Genomic DNA, 15150 nt, shown 5'->3' on the forward strand with positions numbered 1-15150 from the left:
TCCGTATACTGCAGGTTTTTCTGTAAACGCCTTCGCTTCTACCCGAAAGGCTCCCTTGCGGGACGCCCGGCGATTTAAGAGCTCGGAACGAGGAGAATTGTGGTGATCGGCCAAGGTTCTCATTTATATTAGAGGGAAGAAAAAATCGCAAAGGGGAAATGATGATGATGATGGTGATAAGAGAACGCGTTTGCTTTTGTTACATCATAAGGAGTGCTTAGGCGCCTCGAAATGTTTTCGTAATGAAGCTGTTAATAGTTGCAATTACGGATAACTTCCCCCTGAAAACAAATATGCCGGACAGCTACAGCTACAGAAACGGCAGCTACAGAAGCTGAGTGTGATCTGAAGTTATAACCACTTGTTGGAGCACATTGAAAGGGGCTGCGGCAACAGACTAGAGAAAAGGAACATACATGGCGCAAGCCCAATCACAGTATAGTTTCAGTGATGGCCGATACCGATAAACGCTGGTTAAACGTGAATTGCTTAATTAGGCTGTGTCTCTTTTGGCGAACTTGCTTTTTATTGCAGTGATAAGTAGCTTCACAGTGCAATGGAGTAAATTTAGTGTCACAGTGCAATGGAGTAAATTTAGTGTATGCCAATAGAAGCTAATTCTGAAACTGTAAATCTAGTTTGGTATAATTTATCTACATAGCAAATACAATAATCTTTGTTAGGAAGTCATTGCGTCGAGACAGCCGTCGGTACACTTTATTGAGTTGTCGGTTTTTGCAAGTTCAGTCGTTGACGTATCGGATTTTGCAACGAACCGACACTGTGCCAACAGTGCCGGTTCCCTGATTCTTTGCGACTATTTTTATGGATTGGGTCGTCCGCCGCAAGGTGCAGTTGGCAGAAAAGCACATGCTCAGTGCTTTTCGTTGGCCTTTGGCGACACCGAAGCTATTCGGCGATGCTCTGAAACTGGCTTATTCCGCAACTTTGTGCACTTTGTTTCGTAATCCAATTAGTATGGCCGTCTTCTTTTTTTCGTTTTCGTCTTCTCTTTCTCTGTTGCAGGAACGCCTCCGCGGTTTGTCGGAAATACCATACGAGCCTCGGTATTAGTGTTGGCTTTCGTTTCTGCAATACGACACAACAACCTCTTAAAGCTATACATTCTAAACTTTTTGAACCAATCGTCGAAACATCCTTTAAAAGAGCTATGAAGAGAAAATACAACTTCGTTTAATTTAAAAGAACTAGGATTCAGTATCTCACTCAGCTCCATTACAGCCACAAAAGATATTTTTTAACGAAAAAAAAAAACAGAAGTATTTAAAAGCTTTCAAATTTTGCGCCACAATGACGTGTTATGAGCAAGAGTGACGTCATATGGGCCAGCAATAAAACATAATTTTCAGTGTGCATTCTGATGAGGTCAAATGGAACTAGAGGCCCCATTACAGACGTCCAGTCATGTGTCGTCGCGACAGGTCAGTTAGGCGGCTGCCAATCGCACAAACAAGGTTCCGTGACGTCATAGAAAAGTTGCGGGAAATCGGCTAAGGGGTCGCGACTGCTTCACACGTTCTCTTTAATATCTCCGCTATTTGTTCGAAGATTGCGATGATATTGGTATCATTGTTATCGGGACTAAGCAGTCTTTCTAATAAACCAAACTTGTATTTTATCTTCATGGCTCCTTTAAAAAAGTTCTTTTTTTTTTTTCATGGCATGGCTAGCATTCCACGTGAGCCTGGCAGAAGCACGAGATTCTTTTTTGCTGGGAAAATGCGGTTATGGAGAGTGTGTGTGTTGCTATTTTTAATCTGTGACGTCATCTCTCATTTGAGCCAGCAGAATTACGTGGAGTGCCGTTTCTTATGTCTGCAGCTTACGATATGGATGTTGCGCAGTGGTCTGAACGTATCGGCGTAGCAGACCAAAACCGCCCCGTTCCGTCGCCTGGTGCCACGCGCCGGGAGCAACCTGGTTCGGCGCATGCGCAACTGGTTCTGACATTCTCTGCGCAAGCGCATGTGTTTCGACTGCGTACCGGGCGCCGTGAAGGCATTAAAGCGAAAGCTTTATTAGTGCGACCGATGGCGTTCTGTCAAAAAAATTAATGCACTTCCCCATAGACCGGTTGGTCGACCGAAAAGCTCTGATAAGACATTCCTAAACCGGGCTTCCATTGTGTCAAAGCGGTTGCTTGGATATCTCGAAAAAGGAACGGTTCTACGTGAGACAGTACCCGCATCGATAACGAAGAAGGACTTTAATAGTATACCTTTACCTTATAAACCTCGTATCAGTGTACGCCTTAGTGACTCCTGGTGATTTCCCGTGCACAGCGGCGAGAAGCTGTTGATAAGGGGAGCTCTTACCGGCATATCACGCAAGGCTAGATCCATCCGTTAATAAACATCATCACCACCACCACCAGATCGTTCGTAGATGTGTTGACTTAGTGCGCCAAAACTCGTCGCATGCGTTCATTTTTCGTTTGCGATTTGAGTCTTTGAAGCTTTGAGGATCGATCGGACGCACGTTAAGCGAGGTTGGGCGCGTTTCTCTCAACTTTCTGAAAGAAGGGGTGGTGATTTTTTTAAATTTTGACGAAGCGAATTATGGTTGACGGATAACCTGTTTCGGTACGATGCCCGGTATACGTGGTGGGCTCACAGCGCTTGCGTACAACCGTTTTAGGCTCTCCTGCGCACCTTCGTGGGAGTACCATGTACCGTACCGAGACCGGTTATCCGCTTTGCTGTAAACTCTCTAGCGAAGAGCTCAGTAAGACGGTCCTCTTTGTGGCAAGCCCTGTATGCATCAAGCAACCACTAAGAAATGCTGTGCTGAATCGCATGGTTTGCATTACAGAATCCAGAGTGAAACAGGAAATCCGACGAAAGAGGCTTCGGTTAGTGGTTGCGTAAAAAAAAAAAAAAGAAAGATAGGGAATCGCGGACTTAATTAGAAGGCAGACAGAAGTGCTGGCGTCGTTGTATAACGTTTTCCTAGGCTGGGATTGTTGGTGTGTCAGAGAAAGCAAAAGTTACAACTGTACACTGGGGCTACGTTTCTGCTTAAGGTGAATTTATTATTTGTTTTGGTTTTCGACTGACTGAGGTATATTTGTTTCAATGTTGATTAATTAGAATTTATCGATCAAGCAGTAGTACTTAAATTTAACTGGGAGACAAATATGTATTGTGGAGTGGAATGGTTTCTTGATTGCAGTTGATTATGTGATTGATTGATTTATGGATTGGCGGGAATTGTTACTAGACACTGTAATTGCTTGGCCGCAGTTAGTAACTGGGAGTTGCATTGCAGAGTAAGGTCATTGTAGGTTGAAGTTATTTATTGATGAAAAAAGATTGATTGATCGATTGATTAAGGTTTTAATTTGATTACATTTTAGAGATTGATGTTAATTATTCATTTATTCAATCACAAACCCACGGCTGCCACCGCAAAGCGCCTTAAAAATACCTGCATCTCGAGACACCGTCACTATTCCTTAAGCTTTTACTGACCGATTATCACGGTATATTTATTTTTACTGGTGAGTTACTGTGGCAGCTCTTGCATTCAGCGATTTCGTGGATCACAGTGATGCAGTGAGCCTGTTTGTTATTCGTCATTATTAACTTTGTTTGTTTGTTTGTTTATTTGTTTCCATAAACGTACACACGTTATGGTGGAAAATAGGGTAAAAAGTTGCACTCAGCAACTTGACCATGCCCTACATCCTTCACAGAGTCAGAATAATAGCGGGGTGGAAACAAAAAAAACCCAATACAGTCGAACACGGATATATCGAACACGGGTATATCGAATTATTGTCTATATCGAACTCATCAATTATCCCCTTGAAAATTCTGTGTAAAAGTATAGGAATTCGTACGTTTATATCGAACCGTATTTTTGCCGACATTGGGTATATCGAACGCCGCGCGAGCTGGAAGGTGCTCTTCGGTGGTCGCTGCACCCCCGATTGAGGTTGAGGAGGATGTGGAGGAATGCGCGGGCATGGCGAAGACTGGCTCGCGGAAGTAATCCCCCCTACCGGAACGAATTTGCGCACGCCCAGTCGGGCCCCGCTACCGGCCGCCGTAGCGTTAGCGGACGGAGCCCGGTATGCTAAATCTCTAAGGCTCACAAGCCCGAACGCTCGGAAAATGTGACAGTGCGAGGTAGGGATGCCCGAACTGCGCACGTCCTTTTTTTTTTTTTTTTTTTTGCGGCTGCGTACGTTCCCCGACTTGCCGAAAAAGAGTTTTTTTTCTCTCTCTCTGGGTCTGTCTTTCCCCAATGTCGTCTCGGAAAAGGGAAGAGGGAACGAAGGCGCGGGCGGCCTCCTGCTTCTTTTGCATTTTGCTGCTGTTGCTGCTGTTTGGCGAGTTGTACCGCACCTTTCGGAGATCACTGTTTCTCTCGGAGATGACAATAGCGAGCGCTTTGTTGGAGTCCGTTCAGAGAACCTTGGAATTGTTACCTTCAAAGTTCTTGTGGTACGTGCGCGCTGTTCTTTTGCGTGCGTGTTGTGCATGGTGTGCGATGGGGCAGCGTACTGCTGGAATTTTCTAGTTGTGCAGCCTCAAGAAGATCGAGACCAGCGTCATTAATTTCAGTTCCATGACGAAGTAGGCCAAGATCAGCGATTTTTTTTTTTCACTGAAATAAGGCGTCCTGTTGCGTCGTGAGTGCGGAATTAGTTGTCATTCTTGAATGCGACGATCGGTAAGTAATCGTCCGCCATAGGTGAGGTCTCAGAGCCCATATTTTTTTATATCGAATTTTTTATATATCGAACTATTTCGCGACCCCCTTGGAGTTCGATATATCCGTGTTCGACTGTACATAGACACAGCTTGTGGGTGTCAAACAAAACTCCCAGCACCGAAATACCAAATATTCAAGAGTACAAATAGACAGCTCGTTAACCAGTGCACATAACCACGCATAGGCAATACTCATTAAAAAGAAAATGTATGCAACAAACCGTACAAAACAGCAAGGAACTATCGTAATCTGCTACGTCTAGCGGTCCTGCACTTAAAACTCAGTTCTCCCTGAAGCAGCTTTCTCTCTCGTTCATGTTTGCGGTACCGGAGGTCGCATAGGCTCCCGTGGAGCGCGCCAAACCACAACACGGATAAAATATCCAGGGCAACTGTCCCGACGCATTAGCGCATCATTTTCGCCGTCTGCTCAAAAGCTCTTCCCGGCGCGAGAACGCGAACCGCCGACCCGATTGACACGGGAAGAAACGCAAAGAAAAACAAGAGAACGACACCCCAAGCACGCTGTCAAATTACCTGCCACCTTCTCGAAGGATTAACATTTGCGCAAGGCTCAGTACAACCACTCAATTCGCCACCGCGGGAGAATGTCAAGGCGGAAAACGAGGTATTGATGTCGAGAGAAACTAGAACCCCGAGGAAAACAAAACGCGGAAGAGGAGAGGGGGTGACAGGAGGAGAGGGCGAGAGAGGAGAGTTTCAGCGCCTCACCTTCCGTGCGTCGCAGTCATGCGTTGTCTCGCGCGCGTTCAGGTAGGTAGGTGTACGGCCGCTCCCCGCGTCCGATGAATGGCACGCCCCTTTTCGCTCTCCAGGCCCCCGGCGCTGCTGCGCGGTACGTGGCTTGCGTCGACGTAGCGCGAACCGCAGCCACCACCACCGACGTCGTAACCGCCGTGCCGGCTCTCCCGCGCTAAACCCGCCGGCGCTTGTTCCCTTCTCACGCGAGCCCGGGCCGCCAGGGGGCGCCAGGGGTGCGCGCACCCCCTCAAGTGCGTTGTGTGTTTGGTGTGCGTGGCGCCGCTGCCGACCCCTGGTGACCGATCCGCGGACTAACGAGCATGATTTCTGTTGCAACCCTTCGGTGTAGCGCTGCCGCTGGCTTGTTGGGTTGTCGTCAGTGTCGTCCGTTTCCCGTGCGGTTTTACTCTCGTCTTCCGTGCTCCGTGTTCGGACGGCGTGTAAGCACTCGACGTGCGCGCGACATCCTGTTTTCCGGAGGGATTTCTTGCGGAAACGGAGATAGGCGTTTGGGTAGGGACTGGATGACCTACAACGCCCGTTGTAACGAAGTCGCTTTGTTCGAAATTTTGTGTTTCTTGGTCCCCGTTGCAATGAATTACGAATAAAGCATCTCGGCTCTTAACGTAGTATCGCCTATTACGAAACCACTTTTTTCCAGGGTAGTTTTTGTTATGACGTAGGTGTTCATATAGGTGTAACATTGCCCTTTACGTTCCTTGCTAGGATACCAATGACACTGGGCTATTCCACGCTGCATGTAAGGCCATGGGTGTTCGTTTAATATTGGCGCCGGTAAGCTGGTTTGTTGAAGTATTTGAGAAAATTTGTGCCGGTGATTGCTCGTTCGCAATTAGTGTCCGTCGACAGCGCACCCCGGTCAAGTAATGGAAGTGGGCGTCTTAAATGCGCTGTAGGTGCATGCAGAAAAGCGCACACGTGGGCGTTGTTATTGACATACAAATACATTAATAAAAGATCCCGGCCCATCTCCACTAAGGTGAAACCTGGGGAGGGGCGAAGCATACAGTGTAAAAGTGTATTCTTGGCTCCTTGGCGTTTTTGCCAACGTAGATGAAACCGTAGTGGGGTAGAGGTATACAGCTGTGTCGTAAATATCTCTTGTATTTGAAGCGCGGAGCTCTCTAGCTCGAGGCGCAAACGAATGTCCCAGTGTTTTTTTAGTACGCGTTACGTTCTAGCGCGAGGCGTAAATGAATCTCCCGGTGTTTTAGTACCGTGGCTACATGAGACGACGATTACGACGACGACAGAAGACACCAACAGTCCCAGCCCTTAAAACTGCATTTTCATTAAAACTGCGCAAATTTGCGGTACTGCCGCTCCCTTTAGGAACTGACCTCTTGTGCCAGCTTTGAGAAGCGCATTCCAGCGGCTGTAGCAGCCCCTTCAACGGTTGTAAGCAACGCACAGATAATTGTTCGTCCTCGGATCTCGCCGGCTTTCGGGGACAATTCGCTCGGAATGTCATTATAAGGAACCGTGAGGCTCATTGGGGACCGCCCCACCACCCGCCCTCCCCCCTTCCCTACATTCTTCCGCCATGCCTGGCTGATGGACGATAAAACGCCGGTTTTTCTTTACCCGTGGTAAAGACTAAATACAAACTAAATACGAACTTTTATGAAGACGAAAGGAAAGTAAAATGACCACATTAATGCAAGCGAGTGTTTGAAAGACGCCGCTCCCCTCCGTTGAATACTTTTGGAAAAGCGTACCCCGCTAGTAATCGTCATCTTCCGTATGTTTTCACTGGTGTTTGTAATACTTGATGGATGTTAAGTGCTAGGGATAAAACATCCGTGCATATGACGTGCGAACGTTAGACGCGTGAATATCGAAGCTAGAACCCAGTCTCTTCAGTGCGTACCACGTTGCATTTCGCTCATTTGTAACTAACCAAGAACAACGACAAGAACTAAAAAAACGAACGCTACAATTCTGTAACTGAATTTTTTTGTGACGTACGTTCGTCTCCGTCATGTAGTCCGTCGTGAAGTTCGCTTTCCCTCAATATGAGTTTACTTGCAGTGAAGCACGCTTTAGAGTAAGCTTGCAGACGAAAAGCACAGAGGGGGGAATATTGCCTAGGACAGTTACTACCTGTAACAGAAAAAAAAAAGTATTTCGGGCCTAATAAGCTTTAGTGCCTGCCCTAAGCAGCGCTAGTATTAAACCAAGAGTGTAAAACATGGTTGTATTAGTCCTTTTTGGTAAGATGACATGTCATCACCCCGCTTCAAAGGGGAAACCAATAGCAATCATCATCATCATACAAATCGAACGGCGGACGCCTCGAAAACGCGGTTGCCTTAACCACTCGGCCACGACGTCGAGCAGTCTTTCGGACACAGGCTCCAAACAAAGTCTCTCTCTCTCTCTCTCTCTCTCTCTCTCTCTCTCTCTCTCTCTCTCTCTCTCTCTCTCTCTCTCTCTCTCTCTCTCTCTCTCTCTCTCTCTCTCTCTCTCTCTCACACACACACACACACGATGGGTGGCGGGATGGGGAGGGCCGTACAACGCGAGCTAACAATTACCGCAAGTATGTGAGTGCGCTTTCGTAACAGTTATTTTTCTCGCCCTTGAAACAAGCCGTGTCGCCGTGATAACGAGTGCTGCGGCGAAGCTAAGAGGTTGCGCAGAAGTCTGGGCTAAATGGGAGCGGCGCTCGTGGCAGTATATGTGCAGCCTCATCGCCGTTACCCCGTGGGAACTGTTTCGCCTCCCCAGAGCTGACGTTGTAATCTTCGGTATGAAAAAAAAAAAAAAAAATACGTTGAACAATTATTAGCCTTTGGTACGACGCGACGCCCTGATCGATGTCGCTACATTGGAGGTTACAGTCGCACATTTGAAAGTTCCCAAACGTCCCCCCTTCGCTGAAACCGACCCTGCCGTGAAACGATAAGGAGGAATTCAGACAGTAAATCTCCTAGCGTAAACAGATTCACGGAACCGGAGAACGAGGCGTTGTATATGCCTCTTCAAGGACTAAGGAAGACAGGAATGCGGTCTCGCTTCGCGAGTTTTCCACTTTCGGGCCGAATACTTTCGGCGCACAAAGACGCACACAAACGCACAGTCTTTGTCAGAATGTTCTAGGCCAAGCCGAAGGATTCTGGACAACCAAGAATTCAACGAGTAAGCTATAGCCTTTAACTGAGACCAAATTATTTTATGACAGTAAGACAGATTTTTTTTTTTCGCGCTTTCCGGCATGAAACATTTCAGCCTCGCTTGTGCATTGAGTTCTATTGCGGCCTACGCATTTTTAGCATGGCCTAGAAAATTTTGAGAAACACTGTACAATCGTTCGCACGGCAGGTACGCTTTTGATCCAGATCAAAATTTGAACATCAGAGTACAAAACGAAATTTAGGTGTGGTGGGTGACCCTGGAAAATTGACCTCAAACGGTGAAATTTTACGCGAGGGATTTTTCCGGGTTCGTAGGTGTGGTGATGATGGTGATGTCGGTGGCGATGGTAATGAATGAATGGTTGCTCGGAGTCAGGCGCACGTCACATTTTGCGATTGATTGATCGATCGATCGATTTATTTATTTATTTATTTATTTATTTATTTATTTATTTATTTATTTATTTATTTATTTATTTATTTATTTATTGATAAATTGATTGATTGATTGATTGATTGATTGATTGATTGATTGATTGATTGCGCTGACGCTTCACAGGCGACGAGGCGCGCCGTAGTGGGGGGCTCCGGATTAATTTTGACCACCTGGGTATCGTTAACGTGCGCCGAAATCTCGAACACACGGGCGTTCTTGTTTTTCGCTTCCATCAGAAAAGCGGCCGCCGCGGCCGGGAATCGAACCCGCGTCCTCGTGCTCAGCAGCACAACGCCTTAGCCACTGAGACACTGCAGCGGGTACGTGCGATGGATTGATTGGTTGATTAACTTTATTGCGAACTGCGTCACGTACAACATTACATTCATTACAATTTTATCACATCCTGTGATAAAGCTACGATAAAAGTAAGGTTGTACGTGATTGCACCGTACGGCGGCATAGCCAACGTCGCGAAAGCGGACAATTTTACCTGCTCGCTGTGTTCCCACCCCCTTACAAGAACTGGGAGCAGGGAAGAAATAAAACAAAGGCAGAAGAGGTCGGGCGTCCTTTCCGTACTCCTCATCGTCAACTTCTTGCGCGTCGGCGTCACTGTCAGAGATGACTGGCGCCCGCGTGGCTGACGGCAAGACGGATCTGGCAGCCGCTGTCTTCGGCCTGCGCTCCCCACGTGGGAGGATGCATGTGCCGACGCCAGCAAAGCTTGGTACTGCTTTTGGGCCCCGAGCAACGTCCGTGAGATGAGGAGGCCTGTGAGCAGCTTTGCCGCCTCCCTTTCTGACGTGGGGTTGGGGGCTAGCCTGGCGCGCTTTCTGGCGCCGTTTTTTTTTTTTTTCCTTTACGCCGGTCGCCTAAAATATCACGATGTCTTCTGTCAGTAGTACTTTGAGCACGACACCAGGGGGACCTTTTGTGCTTGCCTGAGGGGTGTAGGTCTTTCGCTTGCAGGAATAAACGCTGCAGCCGCGGCCTGAGGCTTTAAGAGGGGCTGGCATGGCCGGTGGGGCTTTTTATTTTTCAATGTGCTGTGTCGGGGAAACCGTGCGGTTGCGTGAGGCCTTGTTTTAGGCTGCTCATGGAAGTCATATTGTAAGCTCTAGTAGCCTGGGAAATGGTGCTTCGCTAATTTGGTGGCGGAAATGGCGCTACAGTTGCGGCGACATCGCCGTAGTGGGGGGCTCCGGATTAATTTTGACCGCGTGGGGATCTTTAACGTGCGCCGAAATCTCGAACATACGGGCGTTCTCGCTTTTCGCCTCCATCGGAAAAGCGGCCGCCGCGACCGAGAATCGAGCCCGCGTTTTCGTGCTCAGTAGCACAACGCCTTAGCCACTGGGCCACAAGGAAGGAATACCTTAGCAAAGTGCGAGACAAAGCTTCTGAAAGTCGCTTGTCTGCTCCGTGTTCCGTGCTCAAAAACGGGCCTTCGGAAAAGTCCCTCCTCGACTCTTTTCCGCATAACCGGTTATTGAAAGAACGGGGCGCCGTCCGTTAGTGTTCGTATTTGCTACGCGGAGACAGAATAAAACAGGTTTGACACGACCAGGTGATGTGACATAGAGGACAGACACTGAACAGGGATGCACGAAAGGAGTGCACTGAGGGAGAAACCGCCTCCAGGCGTGGCGCAGCCATTGTTTCTCCGGTTTCTTGCTCCGCCCTGTTCCGACTCAAAGGGCTGTCGCCGGGGGGCTTGAATTACTGCGTGAGCGAGCGCGAATGTCTTCGCGAGTTGCTCTGGGCTTGCTGTAAAAAAGGAACAGAGTGAACGGAACCGAAAATCTTGTTTAATTAAGGGCGCTGCCGCAGTTTTTTTTTCTTCTCATTACCCCTTCGTGAACACGTCGCAACGACCTATTCCAACAGAGCGATTGCATTACGCGTATTTTCAGCACAGGCGCCCTGTGGGCAAAGTACAAGATGCGCAGACCGCCACCTCTCCTCCGTGGAAGCTCTTCCCACCGCGAGGGCGTTTTTGTCTCCTCACCCACCAAGGAGTAGTTTATGTTGTTAGGTTCCTCAAAGGAAGATGCCGCTTTGCAGCGGAAATTTCATTTCCTTTGCGCCCTGGTTTCCCACACGCGCCCTTCTTCATCTGCTGGCGTCTTTTGAATAGAACGGCGGGATAGACGGGTCGCTTAATTGAGACCGCTGGCAACCTAATTCGGTCAGAATTCCTATGTAGTACCACGCGCGCGCACGCACGCACGCACGCACGCACGCACGCACGCACACACACACACACACACACACACACACACACACACACACACACACACACACACACACACACACACACACACACACACACACACACGCACACGCACACGCACACGCACACACGCACGCACGCACGCATTAAAATTAAGAAGACTTGATAACCCACGTGAAAAAGTAAATTTTGCCCTAGCTGCTCAAGCTGCAAAGAGAAGACGCACCTCCTATCTCTTCGGATCCGTGACGTCACTTGCATCACTTACGCCATCTAAATCACTTAATAACGTCACTTATTGCGGAAAGAGTAAAGTGTCGTTCCGCTCTCCACAAGACGGAAAACGGGATGAATAGTCAGTGATTGGAGCAGAGTTTCGCGCCACAGTCTTCCTCAAATAGTGCAATCACGATTGATCTAATAACGAAGGATCATAACAAGCTGCTGTTGACGATGATGATATTGAAAAGGGTAAGCGGGTGCGGCTGCTTACGTTAGCGAGGAACGGATTGGGGAAGGGTTAGCCATATTTTTGCTGTTTGCGGATTCCCTCGAAAGCGCGATTTAAAGAGAGGAGGTGCTTCTACACGACTTTATTCAGCTCCGCGTAGCCTCCGTGGTGGCGAGGCGAAGCAGCCGTGGACAAAGATCATTGCAGACCGATGGTCAGGTTTCTTATCCCTGCCGATGCCCGGATCCGCTGCTGTTATATATTCCTCCATCGCGCACCGATTTGTGGCTTCAAATCGGTGGAGGTTGGTAAGACCGTTGTCGTTGCTCGCAACTTACTTTGGATGCGATACACCGCTAATGTCACCCCCGCCCTTATCTCTCTCTCTCTCTCTCTCTCTCTCTCTCTCTCTCTCTCTCTCTCTCTCTCTCTCTCTCTCTCTCTCTCTCTCTCTCTCTCTCTCTCTCTCTCTCTCTCTCTCTCTCTCTCTCTCTCTCTCACCCCCGCCGCTTCAGCGTTGCATGCACACGCGCACGAGCTCTCACCCTCGCAAAGGAAACAGTTCTGCCGGCTTTTCCTTCTCAAGCCGGTATGAACGCATGCATCTCACAGGGAAGCGTGTGAAAAAGCAAATATAACGTACGCAGTAGCAAGGGATCGCCTAGTTGTTATGCGTGTCTTTTCGTTGTCAGAACAGCACCTCTGCGCGCGATTATGAATTTTAAAAAATGCGTGATGAACGAGCTCGCCAGCGTGTGTGCTTCGAAAAGTTTGCACGCGCTTTTTCTGACGGCTCCGCGTGCTCGCTCTCTCGGGACGTGGACGTCTAAAGCGGTGCGGCTGGTTGAAGATCTAGCTGGCAGGTGATTTTTCCCCGTCACATGCGCCGCGTCCCTATTTCTCCTCAGCCCCTGGGGAAGCGGTGTCGTGACTTCCGAGAAAGAGGGTTGGAACTTACCCTGCATGCTTTTGATGGGTGTGAATGCGGGCGAGCGCGGGTCTAGACGTAGTTTCGTAGTTCTTCTTAGCAATACAGCGCAACAGAAACAAAGACTTAAGCTGAGGCACACAGGACCAGCGCTCGTCCTGTGTCTTATTGTTAAGATGAATCACGAACTCGCCCAATACTACACTCTGCTCGTAGTTCTTGCTTGATAGTGATTCATGGTTGTGTGGTGTTAACACGGATTCAGGTCAGCTACAGGACACCGTATTCGCTTTAATATCGGCGTGAATAACAGTCGAAAAATAACAAAAAGAAATCAGAGAGAGAGAGAGAGAGAGAGACTTTTTTGAATGATAGAAGGAGGAAAGGAGTTGAGTTGTAGGGAGTGTGGCGAGATTCAGAGGCCGTGGTCCAGGCTTCTGCCGACGGCTTTCTGAATGACGTCAATCAGGTGGCGGTGCTCGTCTTCCCTTTTAGGTGAGGTAAGCCACTCTCGAGTGTATCGTTTCATAATTTGTGTTCGGTGTTCGCTGCACCAAGTGCGGATGATACGTCGAGGGGAAGGGGGGGGGGGGGGAAGGAACACCGACAAAAAAAAATGGAACGAAATAAAGTCTGCATTGATCTACATCGAGTTTAAATTTTTGCTGTTACGCACGAGGTCAGAGTGAAAAAAGAAAAAGAATAGCCGTAGCGAGAGTACCCTAACCCAATGCAGCCTACGGCAGTCGGATCAGCGCCGCAGGCCGCAGTACACGTGACACAGATCTCGCCGGCGCCGGAAATGAGCGTAACGTCGGCGCAGCTGCGCTTGTGGTGTAATAACTCTTGTGGCGTAGCGCATCCTCCACGCTAGCCGAGCGGGTAAAGTCTGTCGAGCGCGGAAAATACATCACCGCGCTGTCGACCCGGACACCTGGCTTGCAGCGGCGCGCTGAGTTGCGGCGAACTAGTCTAGGTAGTCAGAGTGCATGCAACATCTCGTAAAGTTTCAGGCCAGGTTCTAAACCTCGGTAAGAGCGATGGGGTCAAGGACGGGCAAGGCGTCGGCATTGCGTCGGCTAAATTTCCTGGCCGAAAAATATTCTGGGATATAAGCTGGAGTTTCTCTCGAGCGCGTGTAAGAGCATAAGAAATATGTAATTTCAACCGCTATATGCCCTTTATAAATATTTCCGGTTTGAAATAAACGATGCATCTATTAAGTGTTCACGCCAGGCGTCTTACCGAGTAACAGATGACTGTTAGATCTCTTTTTGTCATTTTGGACATCTCAGAACGGCAGTGGACAGACAAATAAAAGATGCCAATTGTTACGGTGGAAGGTCATTTATTTACAGGGGCGGACGGGGAGCCGGGCACTCGAGTTTCCGGAACGGCCAGATGTGCTCTTCCCCATATTGAGCACTGTTTCAGGGACCGCCTTTCTTCGTGGCTCGATTCGTTCCAGCGCCGCGAACTCTTGTGACAATCCTTTTTTAGGGCTTCGACGTGCGTCCATCCACGAATCAATGGCTGGAATATTTCCTGCCACGATTCGGGAAGTGGACGTTTTCGTGGTAATGTGTGGCGACGCTTACGTCATAAGTATCTGTTGGCGCCCAACTGGCGATATTTATCGTTATTTGGACGAACGCGATAAAGGCGGGTCCCCTCTCTCTCTCTCTCTCTCTCTCTCTCTCTCTCTCTCTCTCTCTCTCTCTCTCTCTCTCTCTCTCTCTCTCTCTCCTCTCTCTCGCTTTCTTGCTTGCTTGCTTGTTTGCTTGTGTGCAAAGTGTTGTGGAAGCCGTCACACTGCTTCGTAGCATAGCAGTAGCACCCTCTCTCGGTAACGACAAGAGGCGTCTGTCGGAACTTCTAGATCGGGTGATAAAGCTGCAATGAGCTTGTCTCGGCAGAAATCGCATTGCGCTGGGCTTATACGCCAAGTTCAAAGCCATTTCAGGCTACATTTCCCAACACCTGCGCTTCATGTGTATAGTGTGCGATTACGACGCGCGATCAGCTTGTCCACGTGGATGGCTAAGGGTGCACGGCGTCGTCATTATAGGTCGCTTTCTTGGAAAGCACTAGATGCCGAGCGAGAGAAGGAGTTAAAAGTAGAGGAAAATGGAGGGGCCGTCCATTAAGCTGAAAGGCGAGCTTCTCGTGTCTCGGAGCGTGAAATAAAAGCCTTGCTCCGCGGTAAGCTTTATGGACACTCCGTTGTGCCGGCGGCTTTGTGGACTCAAATTGCAGCGTCTACTTGATGGAGTAAAGTACAGGGGAAGAAAAAGTAGCTTGAGGAGGTCACGCAGCGACCACGAGCGTCAATTTTTCATTTGTGATTTGGGAGGAGCCTTGCACTTACGGTGACTTCATTAAAGCGCTGCTTTCCCCCGTGTTTCCCATTAATGGACCGTTCCTCGATGCTCGCGCTGCT

General features: G+C 48.7%; 1 protein-coding gene and 1 long non-coding RNA gene across 8 annotated transcripts in view; one reads left to right on the forward strand and one right to left on the reverse strand.

Moving 5' to 3' along the window:
- LOC144159361 (adenosylhomocysteinase-like 1) overlaps nt 1–15150 on the forward strand; it is a 267623-nt gene that overhangs the window by 87847 nt on the left and 164626 nt on the right. The gene's annotated exons all lie outside the window — the stretch shown is intronic.
- LOC144159364 (uncharacterized) overlaps nt 1–15150 on the reverse strand; it is a 149421-nt gene that overhangs the window by 67674 nt on the left and 66597 nt on the right. For 2 of the 3 annotated variants that reach the window (XR_013320280.1, XR_013320281.1), the window contains exon 1: nt 5472–5679. The exons of the other annotated variant lie outside the window; for it this stretch is intronic. This is a non-coding gene — a long non-coding RNA (uncharacterized LOC144159364). Of the gene's footprint in view, nt 1–5471; nt 5680–15150 lie in introns of those variants that run through there. 3 annotated transcript variants of the gene reach the window in all.

The sequence above is a fragment of the Haemaphysalis longicornis genome, unplaced genomic scaffold (assembly GCF_048455015.1).
Source record: "Haemaphysalis longicornis isolate Haplotype H1 unplaced genomic scaffold, Haemaphysalis longicornis Haplotype H1 scaffold_10, whole genome shotgun sequence".
NCBI classification, from domain to species: Eukaryota; Metazoa; Arthropoda; class Arachnida; order Ixodida; family Ixodidae; genus Haemaphysalis; species Haemaphysalis longicornis.